This window comes from Girardinichthys multiradiatus, chromosome 19 (genome assembly GCF_021462225.1).
Source record: "Girardinichthys multiradiatus isolate DD_20200921_A chromosome 19, DD_fGirMul_XY1, whole genome shotgun sequence".
Lineage (NCBI taxonomy): Eukaryota > Metazoa > Chordata > Actinopteri > Cyprinodontiformes > Goodeidae > Girardinichthys > Girardinichthys multiradiatus.
The window spans coordinates 4113538-4127007 of record NC_061811.1 but is presented as its reverse complement, the minus strand read 5'-3'; the positions used below and the strand labels follow the sequence as shown (position 1 = coordinate 4127007).

At 40.6% G+C, this 13470-nt stretch overlaps 2 long non-coding RNA genes across 2 annotated transcripts in view; one reads left to right on the top strand and one right to left on the bottom strand.

Moving 5' to 3' along the window:
* Nucleotides 1-8587, top strand: part of LOC124855433 — a 21456-nt gene extending 12869 nt beyond the window's left edge. Inside the window, exon 4 of the long non-coding RNA XR_007035084.1 lies at nt 8465-8587. This is a non-coding gene — a long non-coding RNA (uncharacterized LOC124855433). The remainder of the gene's footprint in view (nt 1-8464) is intronic.
* On the bottom strand, nt 3885-13470 carry LOC124855432. Its single transcript, XR_007035083.1, has 3 exons — nt 13284-13470; nt 8798-12826; nt 3885-8571 (listed from the first exon to the last, which is right to left on the bottom strand). It is a non-coding gene; the product is annotated as an uncharacterized LOC124855432 (long non-coding RNA).

Genomic DNA, 13470 nt, shown 5'->3' with positions numbered 1-13470 from the left:
TTACCAGGATGCTTATGGCTATGGATTGCGCTGCCATTTGAAGATTAATATCATATGTAAATTAAATCAAAGCAGTTTTTATCATTATTTATGCAGTTAGGAAATGTGGCTGAAATATTGTTATTTTATGTAATTTGGCAGCAAGCATTATTTTGTTTTTCTCACCTTTCATTAAGCTGCTGCTTCAAGATTTTATAATGTAAGCTGTTGTATTGTAATTAGTATGATACGTAGGGGCAAACATGAGAAAGCGATTTTTGTGGAAAGAAAAGTTCTGCCACATAATTGAAGTAGATGTGTCACTTCAGATAAAGTCCTTTTTTGAAAAATGCATGTGTATTGGGATCAAGGGTGTGGAAATCACAGTGTTCTGCTGCATCATGACCAGGTACATTACAATGCACCTGACCACTTTGGGGTCGGGTGCAGAAGCTGGTTGTTAGGACGTGGAATGTCTCCTCTCTAGTGGGGAAGGAGCCTGAGTTGGTGTGCAAGGTAGAGAGATTCCGGCTAGAAATAGTCGGGCTCACCTCGACGCACGGCTCTGGCTTTGCACCCCAAAGGGGTCGGGTGCATTGTGGTATGGGTGGCGGCTGAAGGCGGAGACCTTGGTGGTCTGATCCTCGGCTGCAGAAGCTGGCTCTTAGGACGTGGAATGTCTCTTCTTTAGTGGGGAAGGAGCCTGAGTTGGTGTGCGAGGTTGAGAGGTTCTGGCTCACCTCGACGCACGGCTCTGGCTCTGGAATCAGTCTCCTTGAGAGGGGTTGTACACTCTTCCACTCTGGAGTTGCCCTTGGTGAGAGGCGCCGAGCTAGGGTATACTTGTTGCCGCCCATCTTGTCGCCTGTAGGTTGGGATTCCCTTCGGTGGGACGGATTCTGACTGTTGTTTGTGCTTATGCACCAAACGGCAGTTCAGACTACCCACCCTTTTTGGAGTCCTTGGAGGGGGTGTTTGGAGAGCGCCCCTCCGGAGGACTCCCTTGTTCTGCTGGGGGAGTACAATGCTCGGCGGAGAGGTAAACCACCAACACTGTTTACAGTAGTGAGGGTGTGCTGCTGACCTCAACTCAGGATGTTGTGGCTCGGTGGGCAGAGTACTTCAAAGACCTCCTCAATCCCACCAGCACGTCTTCCATTGAGGAAGCAGAGCCTGGGGACCTTGGGGCGGGCTCTCCAATCTCTGGTGCTGAGGTCACCGAGGTGATTAAAAAGCTCCTCAGTGGTAAGGCCCTAGGGGTGGATGAGATTCGCCCGGAGTACCTTAAGGCTCTGGTTGTTCAATTCAATTCAGTTCAGTTTATTTATATAGCGCCAATTCACAACACATGTCGTCTCAAGGCACTTCACAAAAGTCGGGTACATACATTCCAATTAATCCTAATCATTGAACAGTGCAGTCAGATTCAGTTATTTATTCAAAGGCCATAAGAATATCATTAGTGACTTTCAGCAGAGCTGTTTCAGTGCTATAATGAGCTCTGAAACCTGACTGAAACTCTTCAAACAGGTCATTGCTGTGAAAATGCTCACACATTTGATTAGCAACAATTTTCTCAAGAATTTTAGATAAGAATGGAAGATTGGATAAAGGTCTGTAATTTTTCAAGTCATCTCGATCAAGCGAAGGTTTCTTAAGTAAAGGTTTAATTACAGCTACCTTAAAAGCTTGTGGTACATATCCATTTACTAAGGATAAATTAATCATATCTAAAATGGGGCTGGTAATCAGAGGGAACAATTCCTTAAATAATTTGGTTGGGATTGGGTCTAACATACAAGTTGAAGGTTTAGATGAAGCTAATATTTCTGATAACTCAGGAATCTCCACAGGATCAAAACAGTCCAAACACAGATCAGGTTTTACAGTTACTTCAAATGTTGTCTCACTTGCTGATGAAGAAGTAATCATCTTCGGGAGTATGTCAAACATTTTCTTTTTAATAGAATCAATTTTATTTTGGAAGAATCCCATAAAGTCATGACTGCTGAGAGCTAAGGGAATGGATGGCTCAACAGAGCTATGACTCTGTGTAAGTTTATCAACTGTACTAAAGAGAAACCTAGGACCGGTAAATTCTCTCGATTTACCGGTCGATCTACGTTCCTACCCTCATCTATGGTCATGAGCTTTGGGTCATGGCCGAAAGAACAAGATCCTGGATACAAGCGGCCAAAATGAGTCTCCTCCGCAGGGTGTCTGGGCTCTCCCTTAGAGATAGGGTGAGGACCTCAGTAATCCTGGAGGGACTCAGTGTAGAGCCGCTGCTTCTCCACATCGAGAAGAGCCAGTTGAGGTTCCGGGCACGTCCCACCGGGAGGAGGCCCAGAGGAAGACCCAGGACATGCTGGAGGGAATATGTTTCCCGGCTGGCCTGGGAACGCCTTGGGATTCCCCCGGGCTAGCTGGCCCAAGTGGCTGGGGATAGGGAAGTCTGGGTCTCTCTGCTTATGCTGCTGCCGCCGAGACCCGACCCCGGATAAGCGGAAGACGATGGATGGATGGATGGATGGATGGATGGATGGATGGATGGATGGATGGATGGATAAAAATCTTAAAATGGTGGCATGCTTCTGTATACAACAACACCTCATCAATACTTTATAAAAATACTTTTCTGTTGGAGGGCTGTATGTGTCAACCAACTTGCGTATACAGTACAGACCAAACGTTTGGACACACCTTCTCATTCAAAGAGTGTTCTTTATTTTCATGACTATGAATATTGTAGCTTCACACTGAAGGCATCAAAACTATGAATTAACACATGTGGAATTATATACTGAACAAAAAAGTGTGAAACAACTGAAAATATGTCTTATATTCTAGGTTCTTCAAAGTAGCCACCTTTTGATTTGATTACTGCTCCACACACTCTTGGCATTCTGTTGATGAGCTTCAAGAGGTAGTCACCTGAAATGGCTTTCCAACAGTTGTGAAGGAGTTCCCAGAGATGCTTAGCACTTGTTGGCCCTTTTGCATTCACTGTGCGGTCAAGCTCACCCCAAACCATCTCGATTGGGTTCAGGTCCAGTGACTGTGGAGGCCAGGTCATCTGGCGCAGCACCCCATCACTCTCCTTCTTGGTCAAATAGCCCTTACACAGCCTGGAGGTGTGTTTGGGGTCATTAACACATGGATATACTTTATCTAAACAAGTGCATTGTAGATCTTTTTGTGTGTTAGGGGTTGTTGTCTTGCTAGAAGATGTCCAGTCTCAAGTATTCTGCAGCATCTAACAGGTTTTCCTCCAGGATACATTTTTTTCTAACCATCTTCCCATAAACTCTGAATATCTTGTTGCTGAAGAAAAGCATCCCAACAGCATGATGCTCCCACCATGTTTCACTATGGTTCATTTAGAGTTTTAGTTTTCTGCAGTACTAATATATTCCCCTAAGCCAGACAGCAACGCTAGGTCACGCCCCTTTTTGGTGGTCTATAAGACTAGGTAACACTCCACCAATTTCTTTTTTTTTAAATATATCGCAAGACGAGGCTTTAATCATCACAAAATAATTCCCCAAATGAGTTTTTCAAAAATACCTTTTAGTTTTACTGCAACTTAAACACAGGCGATGACATTTTAGGGTCCCTTAGACATTGCTCACTCTGTAAACAAAAAGCACCTTTTTCTTTGCAGCACCCCCACATGTCTCATCATAACAAACTAGGGACACTTACCTTTCTAACAAGGCATAACTTGTCTTTCTAGCACCTTTTCTGGTGATTTAATTTGCTTGCACATTACAGTCTGCTGGTTGCTGTACGCCGGCTGCTAGTTTGCGCGCTACTCCGTTAGCTTCCAGTTATGTTTGTCTGTTTACTCATTAAGTAAGTTAAGGTAGTTGGTCACAGAAGGGATTGAATCTGCATACCACATATTCTTATTTGAAATAATATTTAATGTATCCTTGTTCTAATCCATTTTTACAAGTTTGTTGTTGTAACTTGACAAAACAGAAAAAATCAAAGGGGGGTATGAAAACATTTGGAAGGCACCGTATGTTAATGTGATCCTTAACTAAATGATTGACGAGGCAGTGAAAATCATAAGTTTAACTGTGTCAGTTTCCAATCATAGATAGAAAAATTAAGTAATGAATGAATAACTGTGAATTTTCAAAGGTGCATACTTTCTGGTAAAACAAACAAAAAAAGAAAAATAAATGCATAAAAAATCACCTAACCCTGGACCAATTTTCCTCTTACCAAATTTGGGAGTTATTTCCACAATTCAAGTTTAAAATTTACTCATTAATTAATTTAGGTGACATGCACCCACATTATACGGTATGTATCCAATCAACACATTACAAACAGTTGGTTAGATCAAACCCTTTCCTAAAAAAAAGTAAAAGTATTGCAAATGTGATGTGAGTGCTCATATTGTAGAGTTATTTTGTATTACTGGATGAAACTGACAGCAGGAACCAATTAATGACCTAATTATAAATATGGCAAGATAATTTCTTGGTATAAAAAAAATCAGTATGCATATATTTGATCCATGAAGAAATTCAGACACACCACTTCCAGTCTTATGTATGCCTATACCCTATAGACATCCTCAACCATATACCTCAGTATGTTTACGAATCAGGCTCTACCATGACTCTGCACAGCGCCTGGGAAGATATCACCACACATCCAAAAATTTCCATCAATGGCAGCTCAACTCCTCCGCAGCAACTCTCTGATAGGTTAATCCCTGTATCACACTTCAGCACCAGTTCACTAAGCAGCTTAAAAGGACACATTAGAACGATGACAATGACCTGCTAATGGTGTTACATTTCTCTGAAGCATTATGAGCTATCTTTGTCACGTTTATCTTATAATGAGATCTGTCAATTGCAGGGGGAGGAAGATCCCATGCTGCAGCCAAGGACGTTGATATTTCACATAATAAATAATGACCTAGAAAAGGGAGAAAACAAACCTTGATCCTTCTACCCTGATCTGTTTTCTTTGCAGGCGATAGAGCGGGCAGCCCCATGGGGGCCCTGGAGCTCAGTCTCACCATTTAGATTACTGGCTGCTCTGCAGCCTCAAGTCCGCTGGGCATCACAACAGCCCAAACCACACCATGTGTGATTGATGAGTGCTGGTTCCCATGGGCGTTTTAAAACATTTCCTCAAGCAATGTCCCCAGAAGAACATAATTTATTATGCTATTACTGTACCAAGTCCAAATGGTTATTTTGTCCCTTCTAATTTAAATATGGCTTGCCATTCCAACCTCCTGTATCATTTTATTATAGAGAAAAAGAACTGATTATTGAATCTCACAATTAACACCTTTTTCCCACATATTTAAGTTGCTGCATTGGGGACAGGAAACATCAAGAACCTCATCCAGCTGGGTTTGTTTTGGAGTGAAGCTTTTAAATCAGGATTTATGTGAGAAAAAAACAAGAGGTTAACATTTTGACTTGCAGCTTCACCAACATTTAAATTGAGTAAATCATCTTTATTTAGATTAGATTGCCATTCAATGTTGTTTAGAAAATAATAGATGTTTTTTGTGAGGGAGAAACTGCATGACCAACTGCTCAAGAGTCGATTCAGCTGACTGAGCTGAGTGAGGAAGCATGGAATGTGGTCTGCTTGGAGGCTCAGCAGCAGAGCCGTTACATGAGGAGGGCTTAAAGCTGACCTGCTTTAAAAAACAGCTACACCACTGCTTAACTGGCTAATGATTTACTTTGGATAACAGGACTGATTACTTATAACAGCAAGTGCACACAGCATGTAAATCTTCAAGTAAGAGATTGCTGTTTTGGTTTTAGGTCATTTAAAGCAACGCAACGGAATTATTAGTGGTGTTGACAACTAATATCCTACCATTCTTATATTCTGAAGTGCTAATAGAAGCGATGGGGACTACTGCCATCAATCTGCTAGTGATTTTGGGGTAAGGAGTTACATACATTTCTCAAAGTTTGTTCCCACCTAACTGGTTCCAGTGCTCATCTGGTACTAGCAATTGCTTATTACCAAATCTTTCTATTTTAAGCATTTCAAACTCTGGCTTGGCTGTGACACTGAAAAACTGGTTCTTTCATAGCACCAACATTGATCCAGGCATAAGATAGGCTAGGAGGAAAGAACTGCTTTCATCAGGTGGTAGGCGGCGAGCTTATGAAGGTTAAACAATCATTCAAAACTTTCTCTGGAACACTGAAGTTCATCTGCTGCAGACAAAACGCAGTAAAAGTTTCACAACAAAGGCTCACTGTAACTGACTGTGACAGCATATCAGAAAGTCAATAATCAGCATAGCTGCAGTCACAGCAAATGTTTCCCCAGAATCTGTCATCAGACTCAATTCTTAAAAACTCAGTTGATCAGTTTTTTGATATTGTTAATAAATCCTGAATCAAAAACTGTATTTTTGTGCTTCTTGCAGCACTGATTGAGACTGTAAAACATTAACAAAAAACATTTATTTAAAAAGCAGCTATAATAAATTAAAAAGCCTACTTCAAGTTGTCAGACAGGTTCCTTTTTAGTGATTTATTTATTTTACAGGTCTGACAGATGTGCCTGGTGAAATCTCACCTAAAAATGTGGTAAATCACAATGACTTTATGAAAATTTGTTGGATTAACTAAAACATTTAAACAGGACAAAAAAGAAAAATACAAGACATCCGTGAGGAGACAAATAGTTTTCACACCACTGTACATTTAGGAGGTATGTAACAGCTTTGTCTAGAGCAGTAATCTATAAAGCGATAAACTCTATTGCGTTTAATTACTTTTGACAGACTCTTGCTTTAATCTACACAAAGCACGTACAAATGAGCTGTTACACACTTCCTCCATGAAAGGGGGACAGGACAGGACGGCATGCTGCCGGGCCGCCTGCTGAGAAGGCCCTCTCTTTGCATGACACAGACATGGGCTCCGGTGACCCGGCTGGCGCTCGCCTACGTCTACTAGCTGGCTGAAGGCTCTGGGGCGGCCATGTGGCATCTGCTGCCACAGGGCTGCGATGAGACCGGGGATGGGACCAGCCCTCTGCTCACTATGGCTGTCCGTGGAGTTACAAATCTGGCACTGTGTTGTGAACCAAGCCGATTCAATGGGAAATAAAGTGGCAAGGTCACCCCTCGCTCTGCCTGAAAGACCTCCACCTGCCACATTCTGCCTGGCTGTCATGGTCCAGAGATGGGTGGGGGTTAGGTTGCCGGTCCTTTACTCAAAATTCAAGAGGAGATTTACTCTGCAAAGACTTTTTGTTCTTCAAAAAACCAATGGAGAAATGATGAACTATATTCAATCTGAGATTAAACAAAGACAATAATATGAATACACAAAGTGTATTCTAATCAAAGCATATATCAGTGCTCTGTTTACTTTTATCTCAGTGACATCCTGAGTCAGGATGGCAAAGTTAGTGACGGAACCCATCCGTAACAGTAACTACTTCCTGGTGGGGGACGGGGGCGTGCTTTGCCCTGAAGGTTACTGCTTGTAAATCCTTGCATAGTTTATTCAAATGTTGCCCTAACCGTGGTCTCCAGGATTTTACCCCTTACAGCAAGCAAAGCATGACCTTTACATTTGATGCTTGACAGTTCTTCAAATTCGCCCAACCAGAACAGATTAATGCATATTTATGTGTTGTTACTAGAGCAGCGGATGCTCTCTATCTCCTGGAGAACAAAAGACAGAGAGCTTTTTGCAGACAAGTACATCATCGCACTACGCATCCATGCACACACATTTTAATTTTGTCATCAAAAGTACCTGGATCCTTACTGGCATTATTACTGGCAATTATTTTAATTTACCTACATATTAGGTAAAGATAATTAAAAATAGATCAGTGTACAAATATTTGCATATTAATACAATTTGGTGCTGTGTGTAGCAACAAGTATATATGTATATTTATAGACGTGTAGGCTGTATAGCACTAATGGACATCCCAGATGCATGTTTGGATAAGCTAAGGTTAGTGTCGGTTTTGGAGCTTAAAGCTGATGGATCCAGGGGATTCCAAGCATTTTAATCCTCCATTTTTGTCTTCTGCCTCTAAAATCGTAGTGGACATTCGCTAGAATTCGGCAGCAAAACATCTTTTCATTGATTCCTGACAGATCAATAAACCCATGATAAATGTAACTTCTGTCATTTCACACAGGTGGACTTTATATCCTATATATAGTAGTAAAGTAGAAATAAGGTAGTCTTTGCTTTTATGTTTTATGTTTTATGCTTAATCCTGGATTACAATAATTACAAGTTCTTGTTGATTTTTCTTAGAATTATTAACTGAATGCAGGCCCAAAACTTGGTGGAGGAACTATATGCATGAAGAGTGTCGACGGACAGAAATATGTCTGGGTTCCCCTCCTGGATCTGTTAGCTCTGCAATCTGATCTACTCTTCTACTCTATTAAGTAGAAGACAATGGATTATTATTATTATTTTTATTTTTCTCTTATGGACAGGGAGGCTGGGGCTGATGGCGTTGGCCGGGTGGTTCGGCGGTCTTTGTGGTGTTCTACTCCGCTTGCCGTTTCATCCGGGGATGGGGGCAACAATTCTGAGTGCTACTCTGCCGGACAGAACACATAAAAAAAACAATAAAAAAAAGACCAAAATGGTTGGATACATTTACATCTAAATACATTTTAATAAATTTAATAATCTGTATGTTTCTAATCAATAAAAACAGAGCACTAAACAATTTAAACTGCTCCTTCTGTTCACATGGTTATTTTTAGACAGAATATAGTAACTGTATGGTTTCTACATAGTGAGGCCATTTTACACATTGGCACCTGGTTTGGGAAAGACTCAGCCAAGATCATCTATTAAGATTGGCCAGGTTGAAGGCTGTCATTTTTCATGAGTATATACCCAGTCCTCAGATGGCTGCCTGACCGCCTCAGCCAGGCAGAGTCGAGGTCAGGTGGCCTTTACGTCTGTCACAGTGTATGGATGAGTGTGAATCTCTTCGGTCTGGTCTGAGGATTAAAAATTCACAGCTTGAGCAAGGTCCTGGCAGGCTTCTACACTTCACTAAAATAACATTGGTTTTTTCACTTGCTGCCACTCCTTAAAAAAGCCAATTGCTCAGATATTTTCTGTATTTTGCAGAATATATTTTTGCTTTCATATCACAGCAAAAATGGATTAATTTGAAACAAGATCTGAACTGAAAACAGATTAAATATCCAAAACCAGAAAACACCATGTACATGAGGTCTTCACTGTTTGTTTGTGATTACCAGACAATCTAAAGCAGGATCTATTGGCGTAGTTTTGGAAAAGGTGGTATAATGACATTTTAAATCTCCATTAGCCAGACTGTAAATTCCAGAAACAGCTCTTTCAAAGGTATAGAATGATCTTTTTGATGGTCAGTGATGCTGGGCATCGCTATGTGCTTGTGCTACTTAAGACCACTGCAGCATTTGATCCTGTAGACCACAGTGGTTTTATTCAGCAGGCTGAGGCACTCAGAAAGTACATAATTCACACATCAGACTAAATTGGTTTAATTAAGACAAGGAACTAGCTGATCATTTCAAAACTTTTACCTTGGGTTTGATAGTTAGGATTTTAGAGATCAAATTAACCTGATGAAATAGGAGTTTTCCTCTTCTCTACTGTCTGATCTTGTCTTTAAGGATCAGGATGTCAGGAGTGTGCTCTGTAGAAGTAAATGAGTCCTGGTCTGAACAATATATCTGGGCACCTCATAAAAAGCATTGTGCAGACCAACTCTCCAGATTTTGTTAATATGTGTATAATCAGTCTTTAGAGCAGCAAAGGGTTCCTGTATTGTGGAAAATAATTCTGGATTAATTTCCACAATTACTTAGAATTAAAACAGTGCACACAAACAAGGAATTTGACTTCGGTTTCAAGTGCTCACTGTGTACAGACAGTAGGTATAAATATATAAACTTTAAAATAAGGATAAAAGAGCGGTATATACGACCACTCCCGCTGTAAGGTTTTCATTGTGTTCATCAGAGACAGCTTGGGGGGAAAACTGTCTCTCTATAGCACCGCACTGAAGGTAAAAGTCTAAAAAGTTTGTGTCCACAATGTGTGGGGTCTGCAGACATGTTAGCTGCCCTTTTCCTGACCTTAGACCTGTACAAGCTGGAAGAGAAGGTAAGTCCTGATTGTTTGTTTTAGTTTGGACGTGTCCTGTTTTGTGAATGGGCCAAGCCACACAGTAATGAATGAAGACAGGACAGACTGAGTGATGGCAGTGTACAAGATGGCCAGCAGCTCCTGTGGTGGGGTGTACTTTTGAGATGCCACAGGAAGTACAGTTTCAGATGAACCTTCGTTCCAACAGTGTCTTTGTGAGAGGACCACCTTACACATAGACACTGAGGTCCCGAGAAAGACCGGAAGTGATCCACAGCACACAATGTCATTAAAGTTTCTTAAAAGCTGTTCAAGAGGAAGTTAGTAACATCTGACGAGGATAAATTCAATGTTAAATATACTGAATTTATATACTGGTTTTCTAGACGTACTGAGTACTCCAAGCGCTTTTCGTTAGAGCCACATTAAGCCTATCGCACTGACTAACGTGCACACATTCATATACTGATATGCAGATCGGTAGGTAACTGGGGGTTAAGTGCCTTGCCCAAGGGTACATCAACATGTGATAGGGGGAAGCTGGAATCAAACCCACAACTATCAGATTGCAAGATGACTACACCCTCACAATTTACCTACAGGTGTGATCGAAGGGTTGATGCTGCAGTCTTAACTCTTGAATTTCAAACACACCGATGGTCTTGCTGGTTTGAGATTACTCTTCTTTTTTTACATTCCAACCTAAAATTTTAGGTCATAAATTAGTGACTCATTTTAACCGGCATGTGTCCAGGTGTTGCTACATGGGTTTTACATTTTGTTGTTGGCAGATCCCAGCAGAGAATCAGATCCTCTACTGGTTCTCCTCAGGGCTTGAGGTTTGCACAATAGTCATTGACAGCTTGTTACAGGGAGAGGATGACTCACATGGTCAGGTGCTGGAGGATTTTATTATGCCATCTGACAACTCCTACTGAAAGCTAAATGTCACCAAACCAATCTTAGAAAGAACTCTACTACACACCCTTTGGTTTTCATTAGTGATGTTAGGACCTCATCTGTGACATTATTTTCCACACAACTAGCAAATGACTGAAATATTAATACTCTAAATAAATGATTGTTTGACACGTATAAAGCAACTTTTAAAGTGTTATGCAGTTATAACTGTCTTTAATGCAGACAGGTTTACATCTGCATTGCCAAATCAGCATCAGTTCAGCGGCCCGGTTATTAATGATGTTCAAACAACACTCTTGTTTAATAAGCTTTTTATTGGTTTCATTTCGAAGTGTTAGTGCTCACATATAAAGCAGTTTCGTGATAGTAGCACTAATATTTTACCTTCTTAGGCATGTTCTTACTTCTTTTGTCTATAATATATTTATGTTTTAGGCCTTTTTTGTTTGCTGGGATTTAGATTTTTATGATTTTCATGTCTTGTACAGCACTTTGTAACTATGCTTGTAAAAAATGCCTAGTAAATAAATGGTTTATTCTTTAACTCAATACGTTCATGCTGTGTGCATATGTTTCAATGGTGTAATACCCTCTCATCTTTCTGCTCAGACATTGATAAGACAGAAGAGGAAAGGCTGTCTGTGTTTAGACTACTTCACCTTGTTTTATTGGACCTCACCCAGCAAACATTCAGTCTATTCAGAACCAAGCATAAACCAATGAAGGCACTGATAGTAATGTCTCTCCTCATCTTTTTCTGGTAGGATGGAAAGAGAAAGTTAATCTCGTCCTTGAAGATAATAAAAGAGCCAAATGCAGAGCTATCATGCAGGAGCACCAAAGTTTTACAGAGCAGTGAGAAAATAACATACTGTGCTGTTACAACATGTTTGTCCCTTTCAGATTCCTTGTTTTTGCTTTCTTGTCACACTTAAATGCTTCAGATCATCAAACAAATGTTAATATCAGACAAAGATAAACTGAGTAAATAAAAAGGGTTTTCCAATGATGATTTTATTTATAAAGAGGAAAAAGCTATCTAAACTAATCTGGTAGTATATGAAAAAGTAATTGCCCCCTTAACATAATAACTTGTTGTTCCAACCTTCCCGCCAATAATTGCCATCAAATGTTTGTAATAACTTGGAATGAGTCATTTAAATCACTGTGGAGGAATTTTGGCCAACTTGTCTTTGCAGAATTATTTAATTTCAGCCACATTAGAAGGCTTTTCTAAATTTTCCAAATTCATGGTTTCATCAATTGCAGCAGATCCTGAAGCAGCCCAGACCATCACACTACCACCACCATGTTTGACAGCAGGTATGATGTTCTTTTTTCTCAAATGCTGTGTTAGTTTTACACCAGATGTAACAGTACACACATCTTTACAGAATCTATGCCAATAAGTCTTGTGGACCATCAAGATGTTTTTTGGCAAATGAGAGAACCTTTTTGTTCTTTTGGAGCAGCAATGGTTTTGTCATTGGAACTCTCCCATGAGGCCATTTTTGCCCAGTCTCTCTGTCTTATCGTATAATCATTAACTCTGACCTTAACTGAGGCAAATGAGGCCTGGAAAGCTATAAATGTCATTCTGAGTTCTTTTGTGACCTCCTGGGTGAGTCATCAATGTACTCTTGGAGTAGTTTTGATAGACGGGCCACTCCTGGGAAGGTTCACCACTGTTCCATGTTTTCTCTGTGGATAATGGCTCTCACTGTGGTTCACTGGAGTCTCAAACCTTGGAAAGGTCCGGCAGAAGTCCGGCCGCTGTGTGACTAATAAAATTCAACCCAGAAAAAAGTGCGGTTAAATACAGTTAATCCATGCTTTGACAAAGAGGGGACGATTACTTTTTCACATAAGGCCAGGTTTCCAAAGCTTCTTTCCCCTTAATAAATAACACAATCATTTGAAAACTGTAATTTGTTAGGTTATCCTTGACATCCATGACTGATATTAAAAATAGTTTGAGAAAGAAGAAATCTGTGTCCAAGCAAACATATTTTCACAATACTGTAGTCAGTGAAGCACCTTGTACAAGTTAAAAAAAAATTAATTATTGAGAGAAAAAAAACATTTTAAATCGCTCCTTAGCAACCCACTGCTTCGCTCTTATGGACACTGTAGTCTCCACGCCTCAGTGCCACAAAGTTCTCTGGCACAGCAGAAATCTAACTGGCCACATGTGCGAGGAGCTCAGAAATAGTGCGCTATTAAAAGGTCTTGACTCACCTTGTTTTAGGCACAAGGTCTAATTGCCCCCCTCTTTTCCAGAAGGCTAGAGCAGCAGCTGGCAGCAGGCAGCGTCTACAGGGAGCGCCACTAACGACACAAAATATAAGAAATAGGAGGCGATAATGCCTGTAGACTCTGGCTCCCTCACAGACTCTGTGCTCTGTTCTGTGATAGGAAAACAGCA